Source organism: Aedes aegypti, unplaced genomic scaffold (genome assembly GCF_002204515.2).
Source record: "Aedes aegypti strain LVP_AGWG unplaced genomic scaffold, AaegL5.0 Primary Assembly AGWG_AaegL5_hic_scaff_458_PBJ_arrow, whole genome shotgun sequence".
NCBI classification, from domain to species: Eukaryota; Metazoa; Arthropoda; class Insecta; order Diptera; family Culicidae; genus Aedes; species Aedes aegypti.
The window spans coordinates 117,406-130,794 of NW_018736128.1; the positions used below are offsets into that span (position 1 = coordinate 117,406).

The window sequence follows — 13,389 nt, forward strand, 5'->3', positions numbered from 1 at the left end:
CTGATAGGGATAAATTAGCCAATAGTTTTAAAATATTCAATTTCCTTAAAGAACTTAACTGTAATCTATGGACTGTAAAGACAAAAGTAATAGTTTATTTACTATTATCCTAACGCTTTAGTATGGAACAACATTTGGCTTCAATTGTCGAACACTGTACTTAATTAGTCTGATATTCCGAACACCTTGCTGCAAACAGGGCCAATAAATATTATTCAAATGAATAATTTTGCAAATAAATTAATATGAATTGGTTTTACTGGCCTCAAACTAAAAAATCATTACAACTCACAGTGTCTAGAATAACTTTAAACATTGAGTTGCAATAGACTACCGTTTCCTCGATGTTTGATGACATATTTCAATGAAAAATTCCAACACAATCCAGATGTTTTTTGTAATATAAGCCTGTTTGAAATTTGAGACAAAACGGTACGATTTATTCACACTGTTCGGAATTTGATTCAACGTGATTGGACTATGAGACAAATTGAGCACAGTTTGAAACAAAATTGTTCCATACTTTTGCGTAAAACTAATAGTAAATATCTGCTAATTTATGCCTTTGAAATGCAATTGAAGTCACTGTAAGCCTTAATTGTGAATATGAATCAAAATGCTTTGTTTTTGTGATAATGGATATACACCGATGAAAACGAATGTGATTACAGAAAATGCATAAGTATAGACTGTAGTAGAGTCGATAAATTATTAGGACCCGAACGATTTGGAACATCTTCAATATCCGAACTCATGTAGTAGACACGTCTGTTGAGGCTTTGCAAATACTATCAACCACGAAATTTAGCTATTATATGCTTGGAAATCTTTAGCAATATCCCCATTAGCCTTAAAAGTTAGAAGGCTACTATATATATAATATTTATATTCCATAAAGACATGAGAGGTTTTTATTCAAGAAATTGAACATATCAAGGGCCACCGACATACCATTGCCCTAGATATGACATGTGTGTTTCATCTTTTGATCAAGATTTGATTTTTTTTTCAATCCGTGGCGAATTAAAGTGAATAGTTTTCTTCTTTCACCAACAATGTAATTTTAATCACGTTTTTCTTTCCTTGATCTTATGTAAAGTAAACTAATAGGCCCACGTATGCTAAATAAAATACAATTACCATAAGAAAAGTTTTTTTTCTTCCAAGAAATTATGGTTCTCCGACATTACCCGGAAAGCCATTACCCGGAATGCAATTTACCGGAAGACCATTACCCGGAAAACCATTTACCGGAATGAACCATTTACCGGAAAACCAATACCCGGAAGGACCATTTACCGGAAAATTATTTTTCTATTTCTCGCCTTTTTCATAACGTCCCTTTAACCGTTTTGCGGTCATTCGGGTCAGTATTTTGTAACGATAATGGACAGGGGATGTTCTTCCTTCAAAATTCCTAAGCATCGAAGAGGAGTCTAAGATATCTTCATACTTGATCATGTCAATATGCGCCATCTTCATATATTTGCATTTCATAGATGATTCACCCTTCTTTTAAAAATAAGCTGTTCTTTAAACTTATCTTTGCAGCTTGTCTTGGCTGAACTGGCTAAATTTGGTTACAATTATGTAACATTACTTTTGACATTGGACCGTCGGTTCTAAAAGCGTCCAATTGTTAATTAATAAGCAATGATTAGAATTTTGAACAGGATTAGTTGTGCTCCTTTTCGCCGAGTGTCAATCCACCGAATGTCGTTTCTGTAAACGTCAATAACCGAATGCAAATCCTCCGTATATTCCTTTTGTCTAGAATGACCCATTTCAGGCCATCTGATATTCACCCTTCTTTATTTGGTTGGCGGTTCTTTCGAGTTCCACAGATCTCGGCATTTTTGGTAAAATGTGTTTAGTCGCAAATGACCAAATTTATGACAATATGATTGCTTACTGTTCTTTCTAGTATATTATCCTGGCATTGGATTTGGGGTACAGACATTCAGAGTTATGACATTCGTAGTATATAGCAAAATCAAGCAAATTCAAATGAAAAGTAGATCTAATTAGGTTCAATATTTCGGAATCCAAAGATGGACGTCACAATGGCGAATAGTGTCTCTACTCTCAATCACCAAGGCACTGATAGTTTCGTTTTGATGTTTTAGATTTCCTCTAAAGGCTCCCTTAAATCAAGGTGATTTTTTACGGTCACAGCGACATGCACAAGCGCTGCATGCACAGTTTGATGAGAGTGTCTAAGCCACAGCGACGCAATTTCGCAGCGATTTTCGTCGTGTCGATCTAGATGGTTCCATATAAGAGTGCTTGCAGCGACTCAACAACAAAATCGCGTCGATTTTTTGTCGATGTCGCTTAAAAAATCGTGTTGATTTGGGGGAGCCTTAAAGCTAAAATGAGAATAGCACTGTTGTATGTCCCTTCCCTCGCAAGATAAGAGTTTTTTTGCGATAAAATATTTAAAATGGATTCTAAATTGTTATTTGAAGGGAATAAAAAAAACATTATAAATCCAAACATTTTCAAATGCTGAGATTTTCTATTTACAATAATGCACCCAACCTTAAGGTGACTATACATCGAAGCCAATCCTTAAATTTTCAAGAGCACAAATCTAGGAAACCAGGAAGCGGTTCGAGCTGAAAACTTAATCGATTGATCACACGCTGGATGTAACCAATCGATTAAGTTTTCAGCTTGAACGGGCGTTTAGTTCTCTAGATATGTGCTCTTCAAAATTTGAGGTTTGGCTTCGATGCATCTCCACCTTAATCGTTAGGCGATTTTTTTTCGATTTATATTGACCTCGTTAATATTTGACATCAAATATACAAAACAAAAATAATTCTCTTCATTCTTTTTATCCTTGCCTGTAATGTTTAGTTCTACAGCCTTAATTTGAAGACATAGTTTTCATAGATCTATAGGAAGCTTTGGCACTTTTGATTCACTTCGGCAGTGTTTTTTTTAAAAGCTACTTAGTTTATATTTGGCCACAATGTGCGTCGTACTGTAGTGCGTCGTACTGCAGTGCCTCTTTTTGCAAAATTTCAGATAATTCGGCCGAGAAAAACCTGTGGAAGTGCCCAAGTAGCTATACACCCTATCAGGCGATTCCTTTCTAATAAAATCGCAAATAAATGACATGTGCAATTTAATTTTGGTATCGTAATATTCATTGCGGCAAAGTGCAGCTATTCATAATGATCAAGCTAAGGTTGGTAGAATTGAATATCGCCGATTCAAAATTATTTCTAGTTGGCAAATTTGACGACGTTTCAGAGCTAGAGAACTTATATACTTGTCAAACTATGTAAGAATGCAAAAGTGGTCAGCTATTAACTGTAGAAATTCTACTAGAATAGCTTTGTTTCTATTGACTCGTAACGCCGGCAAGAAGAAAAACATTTTTGGTCCATAGCTGTTTGAATTTGTCTTTTGAAAAAGTGTTTATAGAAACCGAGGGAGTCAAGAAGGTCCATGGTTAGCGTGACATAATTTGTGCTGAGCATCATTGAAAGAGAATAAAAAAAAAATATACAAATGTACTGAAAATGGTCGTCGAAAATGGAAGATTTGGCTTTCCGGGTAATGGTGCATTCCGGTAAATGGTACATTCCGGTAAACGGTTTTTCCGGGTAATGGTACATTCCGGTAAGTGGTATTCCGGTAAATTGCATTCCGGGTAATGGTATTCCGGGTAATGGTATAGAATCGAAATTATGTTCCGAGATTTGCCAACAGTAATTGAATAAAAATGTTATAATACAAACGTTTTTACATTTGCATTTGATTGGAAGTAACAATGAAATCCGATTACCCAATTGAGAACCACTGCCTCCTACAACAGCCTGCCGATCACAGCTCACTACAAGAGCACGTGCGGATGTACGACGACGACGGTCGCTTCACCTTTCTCCCGTTTGCCACCTCCGTTCTTCGTTCAGCAAAATGTGTGTCCATGGGCAGTCCTCGTCGTCACCGACCGACGCCGGATCAAAACATAAACTCGCATACGGCATTTCGCCCCCTTTTGCTGTCGCGGCGCTATCCTGGTTTTTGGGGTGATTCATGCCTAAACATATTTTTTATGATGCATTTCTCGCTTTTCCGTGCTCCCTCGTGGCGTCTACCTTTACTACAAACTTATACCACTTACTACAGTGGTGTACCTTTACACTACACTCGTAATTGTTAATTATGATTAGTTTTTAGTTCGTCGCCTTCGCCAAGCCAAGCGCGGTGCGGCGTGAAAACAAATGGAAATTTATGCGCCGTTTCCAGCATTTCAGCAAAGTGGTGTCGCCTGCCTCCTGTGCGATCTATATGGGTGATGCTTGAATCAATGTTGCACCTGGAAGGTTTTCTTTTTCCCCTTCGGTTCCGGTTTCCAAAAACGTTGCGGAATGTGGTGGTACCTCTGCTGATGCCAGGTATCTCTGTTCTCTTTGCGTTCAGCCCAGTAGTGTAGCTATGGGGTACGGTGGGTGCACTGCGTACCGGGCCCCGTTTTTTGGGCTCCTAAGGTATCTGTCCTAATATGGACGAACTATGCTCGGTGTCCAGAATCTAAATTTTGTCATATTTTGGAATGACACTACACGATACTGTTAGTTTGTGTGACATTGCACATATCTAAATAGAAAACAAATTGATGACTCTATGTTATGATTCGAAAACAAATCAACAGAATTGAACGACTTTTCGCTTTCGTTTCTTTGTTCGTGTCCACTTTTAAATAGACTAGTGTTTTCCATCTGATACCACTGCCCACTAGTCGCTAAATATGAAGTGAATTTGTAGACTTCAGTACACCCTGCTATTTTGATGCTTTTTGAATAGATGTTTCACTAATTTTCACTGATCTGATGCAATTTTAAGATATTGTTTCACTGTCATTATCTCGTTTCTTAATGTTCTAACGTTTAAGTATTGTATTTTTTTTAAATATATTTGTAAATATAAAAGCAAACATTATAGACAAAAAGAAGAATGTATGATTGATTCAAAATAATGACAGGAAATAGTATCTGAGTAAAGGGCCCAGATAGCCGTAGCGGTAAACGCGCAGCTATTCAGCATGACCATGCTGAGGGTCGTGGGTTCAAATCCCACTGGTCGAGGATCTTTTCGTAAAGGAAATTTTCTCGATTCCCAGGGCATAGAGTATCTTCGTACCTGCCACACGATATACACATGCAAAAATGGTCAATCGGCAAAGAAAGCTCTCAGTTAATAACTGTGGAAGTGCTCATAAGAACACTAATCTGAGAAGCAGGCTTTGTCCCAGTTGGGACGTAATGTCAGAAAAAAGAAAAGAAAGAAGTATCTAAGTAATATTTAAAAAAATCTACCAATTTTATTTAGTATGACTACTACAATTGCAAATTTTTGAATGTGGTATACCGTTTTGACTCATATTCCGAACGATTAAGACCAACAGTGACTTCAAATACATCTGATAGGCATAAATTATATGATATACGTGAAAAGTTTAAGAATGATCCCTCTAACCCTACTCCCCCCCCCCTCCCTTCCTAGCTACGCCCATGATTCAGTCCGTATGCATCGTATCGTTACTATCAACCTTTCAGCGACGACGGGAAGGCTTCATTATTTAATTGATCACCGGTCGAGCTGAGCAATAGTATAGTAACAAGGTAGAAAGAGGGGTGTGTTCATGACAAGCAAGCTGCAGCTCTCAGGATCAGCTACGGCGGGAATTGCAACAGACGAACCGGGATAGACGAAAACCGGTGGTCACAAGCTGTTCTGGAATACGTATACCTACATTTCTCCGGAGCTATGCGTGCCGGGTCGGAAAGTGTTGTACATCTGGCGATTTTTTGGGTTTTTGTTTGTGATTTAGGAGGTCGTTGAACTGACGTGATCTTTCAGAATGTCGGAAAATTTGGTCTATCATGAGTTGAACACTTATATTGAACAGAAGATTGTTTTTTGTTCAAAATGGACAAGCAAATCATGGACGGCTGGTCATTTAAATCAAATATGGCACCATTTTCGATATTTTATTTTTATACCTAATATTGTACATGAATTCCGCTCTCCTGAAAATAAAATAATGTGTATCCTGCTTGAAAGTTTAAGCCGTAATTTTGTATTACTGACAAATGTATGGAAAATTGATTTACATATTTTGAAACCTACAAATGCCTGTGTTGTATTTAACCCATAGAAGGCGTGGATGACTTTATTGCAGTATTTTGAGTCAATTGATCAATTCTCAAAATTAGAACTGTTTTGTGTAGACAGGGGATTAATTGCATCCAGAAATATTTAAATACCGGTGACCAATCCGGATACATGGTCGGAAATGTAGTGAACATCATAGGACGATTAATTGTTGATAAAATTTCAAAAGATTTTTTATGTATTTATGTAAAATTATATGAATATAGTATGTATCAAGTCTTGCGAGCTTATTGGGAACATTTTTGAACCATAGTAATCACTTGATCATTTAACATACAGGAGACCGGAAGCCTTAGTATGCGATCCTGAAGAACCAACCCAAATAAAATATTCTTTGCATACGGTTTTATATGTTTTATATTTACTCGATAAAAGACGATCATCAGAAGCCTTTCTGGCGATTTCAAAACAGGTAACCAGTTTAGGTTCGGTTCCAGAGCCTCGTTTTTGGTTTCAAAGGCCAATATTTATCCCAAGAAAACACCCATTATGCACAATATCAAATATCACGTGAATCCTCTCAGGATTCACATCTAACTCGTCTCAAGTTTTTCAATAAAATTATATGAAAATTATCTTCAAAATTCAATAATTCTCAAAAAAATTTTTTTCGTAGAATTCTAATTAGCATCCTATCATAATTTTAATTAGAATCCCTAAAGATTCTAATAAGAATCCTCTTAGCTTTCTTAACAGAATCCTCTCAGGGTTCTCATCAGAATCCTCTTAGGATTCTCATCACATTTCTCTCAGGATTCTCATCAGAATCCTCTAGATATGCTTGTCAGAATACTCTCACTATTCTCATCAAAATCCATTTAGGATTTTATCAGTATCGTTCCAGGAATCTTATCTTTCCAAGATTATTTTCAGAATTATTCCAGCATACTCATAAGAATCCTCTCAAGAGGCTCATCAAAATCGTCCAATGATTCTATGTAATTCCCTTCCGATTTATTTTTCAGAATTTTTCCGTTGTTCTCATCAGAATATCTTCAGAATTCTTATCAGAATCCTTCCAGGATAAATATTTGCAACAGAATCCTTCCAAGATTTTTATTCAAACCCTCCCAGGATTCACATAAAAATCCTTCAAGCATTCTGATCGAAATCCTTCCAGGATTCTCACCAAATTCCTTACAGTATTCTGATTAGATCCCTTTTTATCAGAATTCTTCTTAGATTTTCTGCAGAAAGACGGGGTTGGTGGTCTAAAGGCTACCGCTTCTGCTTCATAAGCAGAAGGTCATGGGTTCAATCCCAGGCCCGTCCTTTTCCTATTACTTTGTAGTAGTATCTTTCACTTGCTTCTATCTTCCACTCCTAATCTATCACACTCAAACTATCCGTTCATAGCAAACGCTAGAACCAGAGACGGACAAGACACCGTTTCCCTACGCTTCCATTCTTTAATAATTATAACACGCCTGATACATAGGCAGTCTGTTAACCAAAAAGCAAACCTCTGTCATGCCTTTGTCCCCACCCAACACTCCCGCATGAACTGGCGTAGATGTAGATGCAGGTGGACTTCACGGTCTACAGTGGGCCAGTATAAATGCAACATCTATTTCTTCCCTTTCCTCATTGGTCTGCATTCTGACGTGGCAAGGCGCCATAATCGCTTAAAAATAGAAGATCACCAGCAAATATACACTGAGGGTGTCTGTTAGTCCCAAACATTCATCTGGTTGGTTCCTTGTGTAAATGCAGCTGATCTGGCGATACTGGAGTAGCAACCACGGGCGGCCAATCAAGCTCAAGCTCAAGCTCAAATATTCTTCTTAGATTTTCTGAAGAATTCTTCCTGGATGTTCATCATGATTCTTCCAGGATTTACATGAAAATCTTTTCTCAAATCTTATCCAAATTTTCTAGGATCCTCATCAAAAATACTGCATCTCATCTGAAATCATAATTCTTCCAGGATTCCCTAAAGAGATACTTCCAGGTTTCTCATTAGAATATTACCATGATTCTCATCAGAATCCTACCAGGATTTTCATCAGAAAACTTTCAGTATTGTTCTTCAGAAACTGTCCAGGATTTTTATCAGAAACCATCCCAGGGATTTCATCAGAAAACTTTCAGAGAGCTTATTAGGAATCTTACAGGGATTTCATTGGAAGCCTTGTCGGATTCTTACCGCGAATCCATTTAAGATTATCATTAGGCTTCGTCAGGATTCTCATCAGAAACCTTTCAGGATTCTCATCAGAAACCTTTCAGGATTCTTATTGAAATCATTGAAAAATTCCCACAAGGACCCTCTCAATATAACTGCAATTTCTAAAAAAAAGCAGCGGAACTTACTCAACCTGATCGACCGTATCCTAAATACTCTTATTTAGCTTGCTATAGATTTACAAACAGTTGTATTTTATGTTTCTCACGATGAGAATATCTTTCAAATTGAGATGCTTGGGCCACAAGATATTTTTTTAAAATATGAATTTGGTATTTCGGAACTAAATACCTACCGGAGATACTGAAGAAAATTCAAAATGACCCCTATACGATCAGAATATTCCAAACTTTATAAGTTCCAATTAGCTGAATCAGTGTTTTTTGCTGTTTTGCGTAAGGGTTGCTTTCCTAATGATAAAAATCAGCATTTTGGGACCAAAACTGGAATTCTGATTAGACTTTTAATGGTCACCTTTATTTAAAATGACCAGAAAGACTTCCGATGGTCATATCTTGTCGAGAAAATATATTTTTACTTGACACAATATGGAAATCAACATTTGATTTAGGTTGGTTCTCCAGGATTGCATACTACGCCTTGTGGTCTCTCGAATCTAAAAATGTCAAGTAGCTAAGTGATTAAAGTGGTTTGAAACTGTTCAAACATGAGTTTGCAAGACTTGATACATACTTTATCCAATCCATATACTTTCACACGAATACATTCGAAATATATGTGTGGTAATGGAACTACATAAAACTGTCATAATTTTGAAAATTGATGAATTAAGTCGAAAGATATGGGCAACAGAGTGCAAAAAAGACGTCCACGTCATTTTAGGGTTGATGTGTAATACACAAATTTATACATTTCATATTTATCTACAATCAAACTATCACAGAAAAAGGGCTTGGTGGTGTTTTTTCCGTTAATTACACGGAAAATTAGATTAGTACTATACCAGAGATTGAAACTCTAGTGGGAATTAAATGATATATCACTAATTCGGTTTATCATTTACTAAAGGTATTCCACTAACAGCTCGAAGGTTCATTGCCAAAAGGTGCTTAGTGCATTTTGAGAGTAGAAAAATGATATATTTAGAGATCTAAAACAACATTTGGATATTATATCCGGATTATTTAAAACGCCAAAACAAACATTGCAATCAATATATTTTCCACAAGTTTTAATCATTATCGTACTTATTAGTATTTGAAACATTCAAACAAACAGTATTACTAAAAAGGATCATTTATTTATTACGTAATCATTAAATATAGGCATACCTGGAGGGAGAAACCAATACGAAATTTCTCTACGTCACAGTGACCGAGATGTTGCTGTCACGAACTGTCACTGTGAGTCCCGGATCTTAAACAATGGACAAAATGATAAGAAGCGCGTAATTAGCCAAAGCATATTTTTGCATTTCATCAAAAGTAGCAAAAACTCGAATTAGAATCAATCCATGCACATTCGAAAGTAATGTCACGAGAGCACCGTTTATTCTAATTGAATATAACGTACTGGAATGAGGCTCTTTCTACTTTTTTCCAATAAAACTGAAAATTAAACGAATAGAAAACCTGTAGCCCTTTCTCCAATGTTTGTCCAAAAGATTGAAGGTACACAACAAATGAAAAGTAGCGATTTTCACCAAGCCTGCCTTGATTGTCCGTTGGCAAACTGGAGTTATCTTGCAGTTTGGAAAAAAATAGTATCAAATTTCGTGTGTAGTATCTGTGCCTCCCTCCCAGGGCATAAAGTATTCAACCCCTCTACCGCAGCTTCATTTTTTACCGCTAAAAGAGTATTCAAATCGTATTAACTTTTTTTTTCTCATTATTTTTGCAACCATTTTTTTCACAACCTCTCAAAAATCTCTTCTAGAATTAGAATATGTGTCGATATTGGTCATCTGGATTCGCAGATATTCCAGAATTTCTTGGGGAACCGACACGTAGCCATAACTAACGTAAAATATCTCAGGCTACAAAATTTTTTATCGTATTCAGATACACACTGGACACACTGGAACAAATAAAGATCTTAAAAACTCTAAAAAACCTCATATTGTAAATTTTAAGATTTTTCCCAAGAATACTGAAGCGATTTGTATGATTTTTTCTGAGTAAGCTTCCTTTATTACCTGGCATTGTATAGTAACAACATTTTATTTTATTTTTTGATAAATTGACCAAAAACAAAATGGCCCGCCAAAAAACATTTTATATGGAGAATGTAAGTCCCCAGAAGGAACATCGGATTATTCTTCAAAACTTGATCACCAATGATTAATATCGATATAGATTTTAAACTAGAAGAGTTTTTTTGAGGTCTTGTGAAAAAAATGGTGCAAAACTATCGAGAAACAAACAAGTTATCCGCGTTTTGAATATTTTTAGCGGTAAAAAATGAAGCTGCCGGTAGAGGGTTAAAACTTTTGATTGAATAAAAATAATCAATAGTTTCCCTGTTAAATCATATTTTAAATTGAATTTTCGCTATGCTCACTGAGTAGAACTCGGATCATCCAACGGATATAGAATCAAAAAATAGATTGACTAAGTCATTGAGAAATCTAGAGGCAATTCGAGGGAGACAATCAGATAAATTTGCCAGCTTCCAAAACAGAATTGGAAAGTAAATACTCTTCAGAACCGTTAAATAGTAGGGGAAGTGGGGCAGTTTGGCCACCTTAAAGAAAAGTCGATAAAAGTGCTGAAAATAATATGAAATTTTTCGAATGTTTTGCATGATTTCCAAACAATTTTTAGATGAATACACTACCCAAGACAAACCAAAATGTACGTATAAACGAAATCACCTGGAGGCTTTTAATATGTGCAAAATTTTCACTTATAAGATGTCGCGAAAAGGCCTTCTACGTAAAAGAAAGTGGAGGCGATATGCGTCGCATATATTAATGTGATGAATAACTAACATACAATGCGAGTGGTATAAATATTCTACCGAACCTGTGATCTTATGCGACTTAACTTATGATAACAAATGTTGATTTGACAGCTGCTACGGATTGATCGACTTACTTTGTACGAGTGTACGAGACGAAACAAAATGTATAAATGAACTCAGAAAAGAAGTGTATTATGCGAGGAAACTCATCAAACTGGCGAGTTAATCCACGGTGTTTTGCCGGGGTTTGATGTAATTAGTATGAATAAACGAGTTGAAACGTGAACTTTCATGCGATTTCTGGTTGTCTGGGTAGATCCGCATGACTTCCTTTTTCTTATAAAGTTCACGTATAAATTATTGATTTTTCAAAATTTGTCATGGTTCGAGTCGATTTTTTACTGATGGGGTGATATGAGCACCCCAGTTTTGATTGTTATTTTGCACTCATATAATCTAAAAATGCAATTATTTTGTTACTACACTTAAAATTTATTAGTTTTTATGAGCACTCCGTGCAAGAAGTTATAATTTTTTAAAACATTCTAACAGTCAAACATCATCATTCTGAAATGATGAAATTTAAAAGAGCCATTCAGGGCAATATGGGCAGTTTTTTCGAACATCATTTATTCTACCGAAAAGCTAAACATTACATATAATTTGCAATTGGATTAGATGGACAAATTGATGTGAAGATTTGCGAAAAAGTTACACGTCTTCTCAGTGAGAATCGAACTCACGACTCCCGATCTCTAGTTGGGGCGCGTTAACCACTACGCCATGAGAGGGGAGCACCTCATGAACGCAGAAGTTAACCTGAATTCGATTTCAGCTCAATAATCACGTGGTTCTTTTTCGCCAAAGTGCAACCTCTTTCGGAAAGAATTAGATGCCCATTGCCAAACACAACTGCATTTGCTATATATATCCAATGCCGTAGCCCGAGAGCGCATTGTTTTTTAGGCTTATTAGGGAATTAGCGACACTACACTTAGCCAGCAACTGCGCTGAGCCTGGAGGTATCTTATTGTTGGTGTGGCTTCCAATGCGGTTCGCGACCGTTCCTCTAATAAGACCGGTTACGGAACATGAAGTCCGTTTGCTTCGATAAATACTTGTTTTAATTATGAATCGTGGTTTACGGCCAACCAGCCGAGTGGAAGTTTAACAACTACCGAAAAGCTAAACATTACATATAATTTGCAATTGGATTAGATGGACAAATTGATGTGAAGATTTGCGAAAAAGTTACACGTCTTCTCAGTGAGAATCGAACTCACGACTCCCCGATCTCTAGTTGGGGCGCGTTAACCACTACGCCATGAGAGGACTCATGAACGCAGAAGTTAACCTGAATTCGATTTCAGCTCAATAATCACGTGGTCCTCTTTCGCAAAGTGCACCTCTTTCGGAAGAATTAGATGCCCATCCAAACACAACGCTTTCTATATATATCCAATGCCTAGCCCGAGAGCGCATTGTTTTTTAGGTATAGGAATAGCACACTACACTAGCCAGCAACTGCGCTGGCTGAGGTTTCTATTGTGTGGGCTTCCAATGGGTCGCGACGTTCTCAAACGACCGGTTACGGAACATGAGTCCGTTGCTCGATAAATACTTTGTTTTTAATTATGAAATCGTATTTACGCGCTAAACCAGCCGAGTGGAAGTTTAACAACTACCGAAAAGCTAACTTACATATAATTTGCAATTGGATTAGATGGACAAATTGATGTGAAGATTTGCGAAAAGTTACACGTCTTCTCAGTGAGAATCGAACTCACGACTCCCCGATCTCTAGTGGGGCGCGTTAACCACTACGCCATGAGAGGACTCATGAACGCAGAAGTTAACCTGAATTCGATTTCAGCTCAATAATCACTGGTCCTCTTTCGCAAAGTGCACCTCTTTCGAAGAATTAGATGCCATCCAAACAACGCTTTCAAGAACGATAGGATACACACAACGTTTATTATTGAGCTGATAATGGAATAGCAATATCTTCCAGCAACTGCGAATTCAGGTTAACTTCTGCGTTCATGAGTCCTCTCATGGCGTAGTGGTTAACGCGCCCCAACTAGAGATCG

At 36.9% G+C, this 13,389-nt stretch overlaps 2 non-coding genes across 2 annotated transcripts; both read right to left on the reverse strand.

Annotated features, from left to right (window-relative positions):
• Positions 1-12,017: 12,017 nt before the first annotated feature.
• Positions 12,018-12,090, reverse strand: Trnas-aga. The gene has a single exon. It is a non-coding gene; the product is annotated as a tRNA-Ser (tRNA).
• A 971-nt stretch (positions 12,091-13,061) lies between these two features.
• Positions 13,062-13,134, reverse strand: Trnas-aga. Its single transcript has one exon. It is a non-coding gene; the product is annotated as a tRNA-Ser (tRNA).
• Positions 13,135-13,389: the final 255 nt, after the last annotated feature.